This window comes from Argopecten irradians, unplaced genomic scaffold, assembly GCF_041381155.1.
Source record: "Argopecten irradians isolate NY unplaced genomic scaffold, Ai_NY scaffold_0694, whole genome shotgun sequence".
Lineage (NCBI taxonomy): Eukaryota > Metazoa > Mollusca > Bivalvia > Pectinida > Pectinidae > Argopecten > Argopecten irradians.
The window spans coordinates 825-18295 of record NW_027188161.1 but is presented as its reverse complement, the minus strand read 5'-3'; the positions used below and the strand labels follow the sequence as shown (position 1 = coordinate 18295).

General features: G+C 38.6%; 1 pseudogene; it reads left to right on the top strand.

The window, feature by feature from the left end:
• Positions 1–12007: 12007 nt before the first annotated feature.
• Positions 12008–17266, top strand: LOC138313465 (vacuolar protein sorting-associated protein 37A-like; annotated as a pseudogene).
• The last annotated feature ends 205 nt before the right edge of the window (positions 17267–17471 follow it).

The window sequence follows — 17471 nt, the reverse complement described above, 5'->3', positions numbered from 1 at the left end:
AAGAAGCAGACGAATTGACAAGGAAAGGATCTGGATCTATAAGGATGATGGAAGTGTAGAGACTATTTATATTATGATTAAACGAGAAATAAGTGTAAGTTATGTGTTTAGTGTAAGAAATATAGAAACATTTTCAGCATGGTAAGATTTCACGACAGTTAATATTTTGTAGAGATTAATTATCATAATTCGGAGGTATACTATGGAAGATAAATTTTAATCCGGAATGTCATAATTGTAGGTAAGATGTCCAATATTGTAAATGTAAAGTTGGATAATAAGTATAGTGTGGTTATGAGAGCATATTTATATATTGCCAGATTTTTACCAAGTGATAAAGGTACGTTTGTAAAAAGATTTTTGCAACTTTAGAATATGTTTTGTATATTTATACGTGTATGGGAAGTGTTTCCCCGAGGCGCGTGGTGTAAAGTAGCAGGTGAAAGATGTCCTCTATGTAACAAAATAGGCCTAGTGGCCTGTGGTTTGGGGAAGATATATCCGATCAGGTATCGGATCGAGGTGTTCCAGTTTACATTTAAGATACAGTGTTTAAGATGTAACAAAACAGGTTAGTGGCCTGTGGTTAGGGCATATACCCGATCAGGGATCGGGTCGAGGTGTTCCAGTTTACATAAACGATACTGTGTGGTAGAGAATATTTGAAGATTCTGACATAAATAGCGCTAGGACGTAGCGTGGCAGTTTTATGCTGTGGACATAGAAATATAAATGCTGAAGATTGTTATTCATTGAGTTATTGCATTGTATGAATTAATTGTTAAGATGCGAGAGTGATTGAAATAATGTACGAGTGCATCACGTCACGGTCTCGATCTTTCCGTCAATACACAAACATGACTAGTGTGTGGAATGTGTTCGATATAAGATTAAGTAATCGACATTACATGTAAATCAATGAATGTACAAACCCATGTGTTAGTTATCTCGCTGAGATACTGTCGATTTCATTGTTAGACGACTTTATTTAGCTGTAAATGTCGTTGTTGACATTCATGTGTTCGTCGCTGACAACTTGTTGTCAAAATGACGTAGTCGGCGTTTCGAGTGTATTCGTTGTAGAAATATTGTAAAGAATGTCTGTTATTATACTTAGATCGTTTTTATGTTTATGAAGATTTGTGTATTTGATTTAGGTACAGATGCATTGTATACGATGTGTATTTTTATAGTATCGGAGGGATTATATTATAGTTCCTTTGCGTAAGGTCTCGGGTGTGAGACAGGCCAACCGAGGCTTTCAGCCAATCAGCGGGCGGCCTAGCCTCGCCCGAGGCCCAAAGGTTATAAATAGGGGTGAGCACAGGGCCTCGCCACTTCTGTTTCACCGGTACCAGCGAGCGGTCACTACGCTCTCGCAGGATAATAGCGCCAGACTAAATTGGTTACATTTTAAGTTAGGATTAGACACTCACATGTTTTAAGAGTACGGCTCTTAGCCTCTATGAGTTGTCTAATTATTTATTTCTTGGATTATTTGGTTATAGGATATGAAACTCATAAGTTTCAAGAGTGCGGCTCTTAGCCTCTATGAGTTATCATATATTTTTATGACAAGCCTAGGAAAGACTCTCATAAGTTTCAAGAGTGCGGCTCTTAGCCTCTGTGAGATGTCAATAGTTGATTTCTTAGGAAAGACTCATAAGTTTCAAGAGTACGGCTCTTAGCCTCTGTGAGATTACTGGAATTATGGAGATTATCATTCTTATTTAACATATGTTGTGACTTTCTCAGTTAGATAATATATTCTTTAACTTTTATTACTGGCTTGAGTCTTTTATTATACTGGATCATTCCGGATAAGCAATCGTTGAGACTTGAAGTCTTAACCTACGGATCATACAAAATATAAGGTTAGACAGAAACTGCGGCCTGGGTGCTGGGTACTACCTGCACGCTACCAAGGAATACTTAGGAATACCCGCACCCGGGTCCGGTTTTTGTCACAGTGGTGGCAGCGGTGGGATCCTTTTGATTGCTTGGAATACCTAAATCTAGTAAATATGTTGGAAACGGAAGACAAAGAAGAGCACACACATCACGCAGAAGAACAGGGAGAGGGCACGTCTACAACTGGTACCGGTGGAACAGACGTCCCACAGGCTCATCATTTAGTGTACTCAGCTAATGATGAAAGCAATATAAGTACTACTCCAATGCTACATGGAAGTAGACTGGAAATGACACCTTCAGGTACAACCGGAGAGAGGAACCTGCGAAAAGAAATGGAATATCTAAATGAGCAAATGATCATATTGGGGCGAAAATTTGAAGACATGGAAAAGGGAGATAACTGTTGCTTTCGGGAGGAAGGAAGGGTGTGCAGACTGGAAATAATAGTCTGACATCATATTGCCTGTATGCGGATACCATTGATGGAGAAAGTGGAACAAATCCCAGAATGGCCACTGGGATGGACTTCCGGTCCAGTAGTGAAGAAGAGAGAAACACTACTGGGGAAAATGGTGCAGCAGGAGGTAATGCGCTCAGTAATGACGAAAACAGGGATCTGTTGACCAGATCTGATAACCATGAGAGTGGGGTTCTACAGCATGGTGGAAATAAACATGGGCTATACCACTCTAACTATAGGTGTAGAGGTGGTCGAGGGTCGCATGTGAATAATCAATGTCTTGGTTTAGAAAATCAAGATGTCAGGTCCGTTCGGGAAAACGAGGGACCTGGGGATTCGTCAGAGCGGAGAAAGTACTCATTTACCCGTCAGGCACCAAGAAGCAAGTGAAGAGTTAAACCCTCATCGACAAATTAGAGACGTGAATGATTGCAGACCTACAGAGCAGGGAAAATCACAAAAAATACAGGAAACCTGCAACATATGATGGCAAGACTAGTTGGCCGGATTACCTTATACATTTTGAAATTATTTCTATGTTAAACCAATGGAAAGAAAATGAAATGGCATTTGAGCTTGCCATCTCTTTGCGTGGATCTGCGCAAGAGGTATTGGGTTGTTTGACGTCATCCCAGCGTCAGAATTACCAAATGCTAGTCGAAGCATTGACTTCCCGATTCCATCCAGATAATATGACGGAAATATACAAGGCTGAAATGAAAAGTAGACTTCGCAGGAAGGATGAAACACTTCCTGAGCTCGCACATGACATCAAGAGATTGGTGAGAATGGCTTATCCTATGGACTGTGGACAGATAAGAGATCAACTGATGCTGGACTGCTACATTGACAGCTTGAATGATTCAGATATGGAATGGGCAGTGTATCAAAGACAAGTAAAGACCATTGATGAGGCAGTGAGAGCAAGTATGGAATATGAGGCCTTTAACTTTAGAAAGAATAAATGTATTATTGTCTCATCCAATGGAGTTAACCGAAGCCAGACAGTTGACAAAACAGAAAATGCAGATAAAAGCAATGTTTTATTGGGCACTATGCAACGGCTTATCCAATCGCTGGATTCCTTAAAGTCTACATTGAAAAACAATTCAAGTAGATCTTCAACAGATCTACAGCATATCAGAAAGAAGGACTTCAAAATTCAGGGTCTTTGCTTTCATTGTCATCAACCAGGACACAAGAGGATGAATTGCATCAAATATAAAAAGGACCATAAAGCATGAAACAGAACACAAGGACATCATGACCCGAGTAAAAGACTTACCAGATGTCATATTCATAGATCACAGAAAATATATTTTCCATGAATTTAGTACTCAATTTACTGTATTTTGATGTCATACAGTTACACAAGAAACTATGGCACAACATAACTTTTCTAAGAAGTAGATGGACTCCCTCTTGAGTCGTGAAGCAGATGGACTCCCTCTTGAGTCGTGAAGCAGATGGACTCCCTCTTGAGTCGTGAAGTAGATGGACTCCCTCTTGAGTCAAGAAGCAGACGAATTGACAAGGAAAGGATCTGGATCTATAAGGATGGTGGAAGTGTAGAGACTATTTATATTATGATTAAACGAGAAATAAGTGTAAGTTATGTGTTTTTAGTGTAAGAAATATAGAAACATTTTCAGCATGGTAAGATTTCACGACAGTTAATATTTTGTAGAGATTAATTATCATAATTCGGAGGTATACTATGGAAGATAAATTTTAATCCGGAATGTCATAATTGTAGGTAAGATGTCCAATATTGTAAATGTAAAGTTGGATAATAAGTATAGTGTGGTTATGAGAGCATAATTATATATTGCCAGATTTTTACCAAGTGATACAGGTACGTTTGTATAAAGATTTTTGTAACTTTAGAATATGTTTTGTATATTTATACGTGTATGGGAAGTGTTTCCCCGAGGCGCGTGGTGTAAAGTAGCAGGTGAAAGGTGTCCTCTATGTGTTGTGAAGGGGAGAGGCCTGTGGTAAAACAAAAAAAATGTAGATATGTACAAATGTTTTTCTTTGAAATTCTGGAGGTATGATTACCAGAATTAGTTTTTGAATTCAAAGTTAGTAACATTTTATTGTAAGATGAATTTACAGGTTAGCAGCAATTTATCAGTTATATGTCCAGGAAGATAAAGTGTTGACGAGGACGTCAAGTTTTAGAAAACCGGGGGTAATGTAACAAAATAGGCCTAGTGGCCTGTGGTTTGGGCATATATCCGATCAGGTATCGGATCGAGGTGTTCCAGTTTACATTTAAGATACAGTGTTTAAGATGTAACAAAACAGGTTAGTGGCCTGTGGTTAGGGCATATACCCGATCAGGGATCGGGTCGAGGTGTTCCAGTTTACATAAACGATACTGTGTGGTAGAGAATATTTGAAGATTCTGACATAAATAGCGCTAGGACGTAGCGTGGCAGTTTTATGCTGTGGACATAGAAATATAAATGGTGAAGATTGTTATTCATTGAGTTATTGCATTGTATGAATTAATTGTTAAGATGCGAGAGTGATTGAAATAATGTACGAGTGCATCACGTCACGGTCTCGATCTTTCCGTCAATACACAAACATGACTAGTGTGTGGAATGTGTTCGATATAAGATTAAGTAATCGACATTACATGTAAATCAATGAATGTACAAACCCATGTGTTAGTTATCTCGCTGAGATACTGTCGATTTCATTGTTAGACGACTTTATTTAGCTGTAAATGTCGTTGTTGACATTCATGTGTTCGTCGCTGACAACTTGTTGTCAAAATGACGTAGTCGGCGTTTCGAGTGTATTCGTTGTAGAAATATTGTAAAGAATGTCTGCTATTATACTTAGATCGTTTTATTGTTTAGGAAGATTTGTGTATTTGATTTAGGTACAGATGCATTGTATACGATGTGTATTTTTATAGTATCGGAGGGATTATATTATAGTTCCTTTGCGTAAGGTCTCGGGTGTGAGACAGGCCAACCGAGGCTTTCAGCCAATCAGCGGGCGGCCTAGCCTCGCCCGAGGCCCAAAGGTTATAAATAGGGGTGAGCACAGGGCCTCGCCACTTCTGTTTCACCGGTACCAGCGAGCGGTCACTACGCTCTCGCAGGATAATAGCGCCAGACTAAATTGGTTACATTTTAAGTTAGGATTAGACACTCACATGTTTTAAGAGTACGGCTCTTAGCCTCTATGAGTTGTCTAATTATTTATTTCTTGGATTATTTGGTTATAGGATATGAAACTCATAAGTTTCAAGAGTGCGGCTCTTAGCCTCTATGAGTTATCATATATTTTTATGACAAGCCTAGGAAAAACTCTCATAAGTTTCAAGAGTGCGGCTCTTAGCCTCTGTGAGATTACTGGAATTATGGAGATTATCATTCTTATTTAACATATGTTGTGACTTTCTCAGTTAGATAATATATTCTTTAACTTTTATTACTGGCTTGAGTCTTTTATTATACTGGATCATTCCGGATAAGCAATCGTTGAGACTTGTAGTCTTAACCTACGGATCATACAAAATATAAGGTTAGACAGAAACTGCGGCCTGGGTGCTGGGTACTACCTGCACGCTACCAAGGAATACTTAGGAATACCGCACCCGGGTCCGGTTTTTGTCACAGTGGTGGCAGCGGTGGGATCCTTTTGATTGCTTGGAAAACCTAAATCTAGTAAATATGTTGGAAACGGAAGACAAAGGAGAGCACACACATCACGCAGAAGAACAGGGAGAGGGCACGTCTACAACTGGTACCGGTGGAACAGACGTCCCACAGGCTCATCATTTAGTGGACTCAGCTAATGACGAAAGCAATATAAGTAGTACTCCAATGCTACATTGAAGTAGACTGGAAATGACACCTTCAGGTACAACCGGAGAGAGGAACCTGCGAAAAGAAATGGAATATCTAAATGAGCAAATGATCATATTGGGTCGAAAATTTGAAGACATGGAAAAGGGAGATAACTGTTGCTTTCGGGAGGAAGGGATGTGCAGACTGGAAATAATAGTCTGACATCATATTTCCTGTATGCGGATACCATTGATGGAGAAAGTGGAACAAATCCCAGAATGGCCACTGGGATGGACTTCCGGTCCAGTAGTGAAGAAGAGAGAAACACTACTGGGGAAAATGGTGCAGCAGGAGGTAATGCGCTCAGTAATGACGAAAACAGGGATCTGTTGACCAGATCTGATTACCATGAGAGTGGGGTTCTACAGCATGGTGGAAATAAACATGGGCTATACCACTCTAACTATAGGTGTAGAGGTGGTCGAGGGTCGCATGTGAATAATCAATGTCTTGGTTTAGAAAATCAAGATGTCAGGTCCGTTCGGGAAACGAGGGACCTGGGGATTCGTCAGAGCGGAGAAAGTACTCATTTACCCGTCAGGCACCAAGAAGCAAGTGAAGAGTTAAACCCTCATCGACAAATTAGAGACGTGAATGATTGCAGACCTACAGAGCAGGGAAAATCACAAAAATACAGGAAACCTGCAACATATGATGGCAAGACTAGTTGGCCGGATTACCTTATACATTTTGAAATTATTTCTATGTTAAACCAATGGAAAGAAAATGAAATGGCATTTGAGCTTGCCATCTCTTTGCGTGGATCTGCGCAAGAGGTATTGGGTTGTTTGACGTCATCCCAGCGTCAGAATTACCAAATGCTAGTCGAAGCATTGACTTCCCGATTCCATCCAGATAATATGACGGAAATATACAAGGCTGAAATGAAAAGTAGACTTCGCAGGAAGGATGAAACACTTCCTGAGCTCGCACATGACATCAAGAGATTGGTGAGAATGGCTTATCCTATGGACTGTGGACAGATAAGAGATCAACTGATGCTGGACTGCTACATTGACAGCTTGAATGATTCAGATATGGAATGGGCAGTGTATCAAAGACAAGTAAAGACCATTGATGAGGCAGTGAGAGCAAGTATGGAATATGAGGCCTTTAACTTTAGAAAGAATAAATGTATTATTGTCTCATCCAATGGAGTTAACCGAAGCCAGACAGTTGACAAAACAGAAAATGCAGATAAAAGCAATGTTTTATTGGGCACTATGCAACGGCTTATCCAATCGCTGGATTCCTTAAAGTCTACATTGAAAAACAATTCAAGTAGATCTTCAACAGATCTACAGCATATCAGAAAGAAGGACTTCAAAATTCAGGGTCTTTGCTTTCATTGTCATCAACCAGGACACAAGAGGATGAATTGCATCAAATATAAAAAGGACCATAAAGCATGAAACAGAACACAAGGACATCATGACCCGAGTAAAAGACTTACCAGATGTCATATTCATAGATCACAGAAAATATATTTTCCATGAATTTAGTACTCAATTTACTGTATTTTGATGTCATACAGTTACACAAGAAACTATGGCACAACATAACTTTTCTAAGAAGTAGATGGACTCCCTCTTGAGTCGTGAAGCAGATGGACTCCCTCTTGAGTCGTGAAGCAGATGGACTCCCTCTTGAGTCGTGAAGTAGATGGACTCCCTCTTGAGTCAAGAAGCAGACGAATTGACAAGGAAAGGATCTGGATCTATAAGGATGATGGAAGTGTAGAGACTATTTATATTATGATTAAACGAGAAATAAGTGTAAGTTATGTGATTTAGTGTAAGAAATATAGAAACATTTTCAGCATGGTAAGATTTCACGACAGTTAATATTTTGTAGAGATTAATTATCATAATTCGGAGGTATACTTTGGAAGATAAATTTTAATCCGGAATGTCATAATTGTAGGTAAGATGTCCAATTGTAAATGTAAAATTGGATGATTATAAGTATAGTGTTGTTATGAGAGCATATTTATATATTGCCAGATTTTTACCAAGTGATAAAGGTACGTTTGTAAAAAGATTTTTGCAACTTTAGAATATGTTTTGTATATTTACACGTGTATGGGAAGTGTTTCCCCGAGGCGCGTGGTGTAAAGTAGCAGGTGAAAGGTGTCCTCTATGTGTTGTGAAGGGGAGAGGCCTGTGGTAAAACAAAAAAAATGTAGATATGTACAAATGTTTTTCTTTGAAATTCTGGAGGTATGATTACCAGAATTAGTTTTTGAATTCAAAGTTAGTAACATTTTATTGTAAGATGAATTTACAGGTTAGCAGCAATTTATCAGTTATATGTCCAGGAAGATAAAGTGTTGACGAGGACGTCAAGTTTTAGAAAACCGGGGGTAATGTAACAAAATAGGCCTAGTGGCCTGTGGTTTGGGCATATATCCGATCAGGTATCGGATCGAGGTGTTCCAGTTTACATTTAAGATACAGTGTTTAAGATGTAACAAAACAGGTTAGTGGCCTGTGGTTAGGGCATATACCCGATCAGGGATCGGGTCGAGGTGTTCCAGTTTACATAAACGATACTGTGTGGTAGAGAATATTTGAAGATTCTGACATAAATAGCGCTAGGACGTAGCGTGGCAGTTTTATGCTGTGGACATAGAAATATAAATGCTGAAGATTGTTTGTTATTCATTGAGTTATTGCATTGTATGAATTAATTGTTAAGATGCGAGAGTGATTGAAATAATGTACGAGTGCATCACGTCACGGTCTCGATCTTTCCGTCAATACACAAACATGACTAGTGTGTGGAATGTGTTCGATATAAGATTAAGTAATCGACATTACATGTAAATCAATGAATGTACAAACCCATGTGTTAGTTATCTCGCTGATATACTGTCGATTTCATTGTTAGACGACTTTATTTAGCTGTAAATGTCGTTGTTGACATTCATGTGTTCGTCGCTGACAACTTGTTGTCAAAATGACGTAGTCGGCGTTTCGAGTGTATTCGTTGTAGAAATATTGTAAAGAATGTCTGCTATTATACTTAGATCGTTTTATTGTTTAGGAAGATTTGTGTATTTGATTTAGGTACAGATGCATTGTATACGATGTGTATTTTTATAGTATCGGAGGGATTATATTATAGTTCCTTTGCGTAAGGTTTCGGGTGTGAGACAGGCCAACCGAGGCTTTCAGCCAATCAGCGGGCGGCCTAGCCTCGCCCGAGGCCCAAAGGTTATAAATAGGGGTGAGCACAGGGCCTCGCCACTTCTGTTTCACCGGTACCAGCGAGCGGTCACTACGCTCTCGCAGGATAATAGCGCCAGACTAAATTGGTTACATTTTAAGTTAGGATTAGACACTCACATGTTTTAAGAGTACGGCTCTTAGCCTCTATGAGTTGTCTAATTATTTATTTCTTGGATTATTTGGTTATAGGATATGAAACTCATAAGTTTCAAGAGTGCGGCTCTTAGCCTCTATGAGTTATCATATATTTTTAGGAAAGACTCTCATAAGTTTCAAGAGTGCGGCTCTTAGCCTCTGTGAGATGTCAATAGTTGATTTCTTAGGAAAGACTCATAAGTTTCAAGAGTACGGCTCTTAGCCTCTGTGAGATTACTGGAATTATGGAGATTATCATTCTTATTTAACATATGTTGTGACTTTCTCAGTTAGATAATATATTCTTTAACTTTTATTACTGGCTTGAGTCTTTTATTATACTGGATCATTCCGGATAAGCAATCGTTGAGACTTGTAGTCTTAACCTACGGATCATACAAAATATAAGGTTAGACAGAAACTGCGGCCTGGGTGCTGGGTACTACCTGCACGCTACCAAGGAATACATAGGAATACCGCACCCGGGTCCGGTTTTTGTCACAGTGGTGGCAGCGGTGGGATCCTTTTGATTGCTTGGAAAACCTAAATCTAGTAAATATGTTGGAAACGGAAGACAAAGAAGAGCACACACATCACGCAGAAGAACAAGGAGAGGGCACGTCTACAACTGGTACCGGTGGAACAGACGTCCCACAGGCTCATCATTTAGTGTACTCAGCTAATGATGAAAGCAATATAAGTACTCTTCAATGCTACATGGAAGTAGACTGGAAATGACACCTTCAGGTACAACCGGAGAGAGGAACCTGCGAAAAGAAATGGAATATCTAAATGAGCAAATGATCATATTGGGTCGAAAATTTGAAGACATGGAAAAGGGAGATAACTGTTGCTTTCGGGAGTCAGGGATGTGCAGACTGGAAATAATAGTCTGACATCATATTTCCTGTATGCGGATACCACTGATGGAGAAAGTGGAACAAATCCCAGAATGGCCACTGGGATGGACTTCCGGTCCAGTAGTGAAGAAGAGAGAAACACTACTGGGGAAAATGGTGCAGCAGGAGGTAATGCGCTCAGTAATGACGAAAACAGGGATCTGTTGACCAGATCTGATAACCATGAGAGTGGGGTTCTACAGCATGGTGGAAATAAACATGGGCTATACCACTTTAGTTATAGGTGTAGAGGTGGTCGAGGGTCGCATGTGAATAATCAATGTCTTGGTTTAGAAAATCAAGATGTCAGGTCCGTTCGGGAAACGAGGGACCTGGGGATTCGTCAGAGCGGAGAAAGTACTCATTTACCCGTCAGGCACCCAGAAGCAAGTGAAGAGTTAAACCCTCATCGACAAATTAGAGACGTGAATGATTGCAGACCTACAGAGCAGGGAAAATCACAAAAATACAGGAAACCTGCAACATATGATGGCAAGACTAGTTGGCCGGATTACCTTATACATTTTGAAATTATTTCTATGTTAAACCAATGGAAAGAAAATGAAATGGCATTTGAGCTTGCCATCTCTTTGCGTGGATCTGCGCAAGAGGTATTGGGTTGTTTGACGTCATCCCAGCGTCAGAATTACCAAATGCTAGTCGAAGCATTGACTTCCCGATTCCATCCAGATAATATGACGGAAATATACAAGGCTGAAATGAAAAGTAGACTTCGCAGGAAGGATGAAACACTTCCTGAGCTCGCACATGACATCAAGAGATTGGTGAGAATGGCTTATCCTATGGACTGTGGACAGATAAGAGATCAACTGATGCTGGACTGCTACATTGACAGCTTGAATGATTCAGATATGGAATGGGCAGTGTATCAAAGACAAGTAAAGACCATTGATGAGGCAGTGAGAGCAAGTATGGAATATGAGGCCTTTAACTTTAGAAAGAATAAATGTATTATTGTCTCATCCAATGGAGTTAACCGAAGCCAGACAGTTGACAAAACAGAAAATGCAGATAAAAGCAATGTTTTATTGGGCACTATGCAACGGCTTATCCAATCGCTGGATTCCTTAAAGTCTACATTGAAAAACAATTCAAGTAGATCTTCAACAGATCTACAGCATATCAGAAAGAAGGACTTCAAAATTCAGGGTCTTTGCTTTCATTGTCATCAACCAGGACACAAGAGGATGAATTGCATCAAATATAAAAAGGACCATAAAGCATGAAACAGAACACAAGGACATCATGACCCGAGTAAAAGACTTACCAGATGTCATATTCATAGATCACAGAAAATATATTTTCCATGAATTTAGTACTCAATTTACTGTATTTTGATGTCATACAGTTACACAAGAAACTATGGCACAACATAACTTTTCTAAGAAGTAGATGGACTCCCTCTTGAGTCGTGAAGCAGATGGACTCCCTCTTGAGTCGTGAAGCAGATGGACTCCCTCTTGAGTCGTGAAGTAGATGGACTCCCTCTTGAGTCAAGAAGCAGACGAATTGACAAGGAAAGGATCTGGATCTATAAGGATGATGGAAGTGTAGAGACTATTTATATTATGATTAAACGAGAAATAAGTGTAAGTTATGTGTTTTAGTGTAAGAAATATAGAAACATTTTCAGCATGGTAAGATTTCACGACAGTTAATATTTTGTAGAGATTAATTATCATAATTCGGAGGTATACTTTGGAAGATAAATTTTAATCCGGAATGTCATAATTGTAGGTAAGATGTCCAATTGTAAATGTAAAATTGGATGATTATAAGTTTAAAGTGGTTATGAAAGCATAATTATATATTGCCAGATTTTTACCAAGTGATAAAGGTACGTTTGTAAAAATATTTTTGCAACTTTAGAATATGTTTTGTATATTTATACGTGTATGGGAAGTGTTTCCCCGAGGCGCGTGGTGTAAAGTAGCAGGTGAAAGGTGTCCTCTATGTGTTGTGAAGGGGAGAGGCCTGTGGTAAAACAAAAAAAATGTAGATATGTACAAATGTTTTTCTTTGAAATTCTGGAGGTATGATTACCAGAATTAGTTTTTGAATTCAAAGTTAGTAACATTTTATTGTAAGATGAATTTACAGGTTAGCAGCAATTTATCAGTTATATGTCCAGGAAGATAAAGTGTTGACGAGGACGTCAAGTTTTAGAAAACCGGGGGTAATGTAACAAAATAGGCCTAGTGGCCTGTGGTTTGGGCATATATCCGATCAGGTATCGGATCGAGGTGTTCCAGTTTACATTTAAGATACAGTGTTTAAGATGTAACAAAACAGGTTAGTGGCCTGTGGTTAGGGCATATACCCGATCAGGGATCGGGTCGAGGTGTTCCAGTTTACATAAACGATACTGTGTGGTACAGAATATTTGAAGATTCTGACATAAATAGCGCTAGGACGTAGCGTGGCAGTTTTATGCTGTGAACATAGAAATATAAATGCTGAAGATTGTTATTCATTGAGTTATTGCATTGTATGAATTGTTAAGATGCGAGAGTGATTGAAATAATGTACGAGTGCATCACGTCACGGTCTCGATCTTTCCGTCAATATACAAACATGACTAGTGTGTGGAATGTGTTCGATATAAGATTAAGTAATCGACATTACATGTAAATCAATGAATGTACAAACCCATGTGTTAGTTATCTCGCTGAGATACTGTCGATTTCATTGTTAGACGACTTTATTTAGCTGTAAATGTCGTTGTTGACATTCATGTGTTCGTCGCTGACAACTTGTTGTCAAAATGACGTAGTCGGCGTTTCGAGTGTATTCGTTGTAGAAATATTGTAAAGAATGTCTGCTATTATACTTAGATCGTTTTATTGTTTAGGAAGATTTGTGTATTTGATTTAGGTACAGATGCATTGTATACGATGTGTATTTTTATAGTATCGGAGGGATTATATTATAGTTCCTTTGCGTAAGGTCTCGGGTGTGAGACAGGCCAACCGAGGCTTTCAGCCAATCAGCGGGCGGCCTAGCCTCGCCCGAGGCCCAAAGGTTATAAATAGGGGTGAGCACAGGGCCTCGCCACTTCTGTTTCACCGGTACCAGCGAGCGGTCACTACGCTCTCGCAGGATAATAGCGCCAGACTAAATTGGTTACATTTTAAGTTAGGATTAGACACTCACATGTTTTAAGAGTACGGCTCTTAGCCTCTATGAGTTGTCTAATTATTTATTTCTTGGATTATTTGGTTATAGGATATGAAACTCATAAGTTTCAAGAGTGCGGCTCTTAGCCTCTATGAGTTATCATATATTTTTATGACAAGCCTAGGAAAGACTCTCATAAGTTTCAAGAGTGCGGCTCTTAGCCTCTGTGAGATGTCAATAGTTGATTTCTTAGGAAAGACTCATAAGTTTCAAGAGTACGGCTCTTAGCCTCTGTGAGATTACTGGAATTATGGAGATTATCATTCTTATTTAACATATGTTGTGACTTTCTCAGTTAGATAATATATTCTTTAACTTTTATTACTGGCTTGAGTCTTTTATTATACTGGATCATTCCGGATAAGCAATCGTTGAGACTTGAAGTCTTAACCTACGGATCATACAAAATATAAGGTTAGACAGAAACTGCGGCCTGGGTGCTGGGTACTACCTGCACGCTACCAAGGAATACTTAGGAATACCGCACCCGGGTCCGGTTTTTGTCACAATACCGATGGACCTGCAGTTTTTTTACACAGGCCTGTGAGGGCTTTGCCATGGCTCGTCTGAAAACACTATAGAATCACCAGGTCCGTCTTTAATTAATAAACGAACAACTAGGTTCAACTGGTCAAACCGCATAATCGAAAACGGCCTTGGTCATGTCGCTCCGTGGCGATCCAGATTTGGTTGAGTCATACGTGTGAAGGTCACATCAAAACAGCGGATTAGGAGACTGGATTTAAACGATGTTACAGAAGATGATACAGGAACGGAATTCGAGGCTTATTTGGGATAAAATATGTTTGTTTTGTCAATAAATCTATTCTTATTTATTGGAAGGCTTATATTAAATGTTAGGCATGTGCTCTGTCATATCGATACCAATACATGGCAGATGTTTTCAGTAGTCAATATAGACTTTATCTAGTTGCCTTCAGTTCAAGTGATTAATCGATTAGTAATCGATTACGTGTGACCGAATGATCAAATACAAAAATTACTACCACGGTAATCGTTTCAGCCCTACAATATGAAGCTTGAGCTTCTTAAATGTATTCCCCTATGTAAATAAGGAGTGAGAAGCTAATTGGGAATCCTGTTAATTTCAGCCCAATAGAATCTATACCCAACACAGAATACAGAGTAACATGTCAGTGTGGAGGCAACAACATCATCTTGATAATGTAAGTATACACTGTCATTTTTACTTACATACTGTAGATCTGTATATATACGCTACATGATCATCTCATTTACACAGAGGAAATCATATAATAACCATATAATCATTAAGCACTGATGCTAATAACAGCTTGAAAATGTCTGACTCTTCCTACGGTAGCTTTAAATTGAGTCTGTTGACATCGTTAACAGATAACCAAAGTCATTATTTATTTACACAGAGGAAATCTGTAGCAATTTCAATCAGTAATAGCCATATAAGTTAGCAGTATTATGACACAATGAGTTTCCTACAATCAATTCCAAATTATCTTTCTGTTACAAAAACAAAAATATAGACTATAAATTTTGTAATTTTAACTTGTGACATTCTTTTTTTGCTTCTTCGTATGCAACCATACTTTTGCATACATGGATACAATAATATCTTGAATACCTTCTGATGTTATTTCTGTTACAGTTCCCTCCCCCCACAATTCCCACAGGACCCACCCACAGTGACAGTCACGCCCCCAGTGGTTCATCCATGGATAGATTCAAGTCATAAAGTTGGTGGGCTGCCAAAACCTCAACTCTGTGAGTAGGATTTTTTAGAACTGGAGAAACCACTAGTGTCTTTTATTTAAGTTAAGTACTGGGTAGTTATATGTTGTTTTTATTGTAATGTATTTTAGAAAATGTGGAAAGGGGAGGGACGCACTTAATGGAACATATTTAGATCTTTAACAAAATGATTGTACAAATCAATGTACAAAAGCATTACAATAATAATTAAAAAAAACTTGGATTTAATACATTTAAATTCAAGCTAAGGTAATGGAACTTATGGAGGCCTTAAAAATGGAGAGGGGGCACTTATTGGATCTAGTATGTTATGCATTGTACATGTACAGTACATAAAGTACACTTGTACAGGTGTATTGCAATAAATGTTTGGGCAAATAAGCTGGCATTCTTGGCTTGGCATCAGGAAGTTTAAATTAATTGTCACATCATAATACTCATAATTAAATGAGGAATACTGCAGTTCTGCTTGCATTTCAAATGAAAATGGCTACATTGAATTCAGTTTATTTTCTATTTTCTAGTTTTCCATGCACTCTAGCCTCGGCCATGCCATACTGTCAGTTGTTGAGGAGTTCAAGAAAAATCCACCACAGATACGATCTCAACCTTAGTGAGTTAAACCTTGTTATGTACTTTCTGGCTTGTTTTACAAATTTATCAACAGGAATGGGAGACTACTAAGGTGTTGTTTTTAGACGATGACTTCATAGACCACAATCATTACTTATATTTATTGAAAATGATAAATATTACAACTGGTTAGCTTTAGACTATATATCTTGATATCTTCTCATGTCTAACCTCTTATTATCTTAAATCAATTATTGAACTACACTTATATTTACATGTTACAGAGTTATCTCCCTTGTAAGAAGATATTGATTGTGACGTTACCATTTTGTTAGCGAAATTCACATCATTTCTCTGAAAAGTATGATGTTATGCTCGCAAATACATGATGTCACAATCAAGGACAGATAACTATGTAATATGCAAATACAGAATAGCCTCTCTCACAACATCTTTGCTAACCAATGTTTCTGATTACATTACAAGCCAAGAAAAAGTTCAATGATTGTAGCACAGCTATATCTTCCAACAGTTCATGGAATATAACGTAATCAGAAGCCTTGGCTAGGGAAGGTGGCATCTCCACTCTTCAGTGTTTGAATTATCATAACTTCGTCTAACTTTGTACTTTTTCCGCAGTGGACCCCCACCACTTGCATACCCACGGGTGCCGCCTCCAAATGCACAATTTTCTGGCTACAACCCAGGAGGGATGTCTGCAGGTTATCCATCTCCTCCCTCACTCCCTCCGTCCATCCCCGGGGGCAACACAGTATCACCAGTATTAGACAGTCGACTCCAGGTATGATATAGAAAGAAAATAAGGAAAGATCTTATTAAGGAGATGTTAATTATACCACAAATAATCCTCTCATTTATGGTGACCTAATGGTTAAGGTATCTGATGTTCAGCTTCTATCAATTGCCCTCCACCTCTGGGACTCCAGTTTGAGACCTACATATATAGGTTTATGCTAAATGCTTTGAATAATCTTGTGTTGTTGTTTAAATTAATTAAAACTTTAGTTTTAAACTTTTATGTCATTGATATTGTTTGCAAAAGTTGATCAGGGCAAAATATTAGAGACATTCAAGTTAAGTTACGTGTAGATTATTATATCTTTTACTGCACATTTACTTTATTCTCTGTAGGCAGATACTGCAGACAGCACTCCAACACAGAATGGAGCAATCCCAGATGTCAAAATCGCTTTTCCCTGAACTAAAGACTAAAAGGTAATGGTTACCATCACGAATGTTGGAAAATTCTCAGAATGGTGAATTTTACTGGTGTAGTCCATGGACTCAATATATAGCCTCCAGTAAAGAGGATTAAATCATTAATTGTAATTCAGAAATTTAAAATAAGGTCAAGCTCATTTGCAAATATTCTGAGTGTAGTTGTCTCCCTTAGTCCTTGTGGACTCATTATCATAACGTC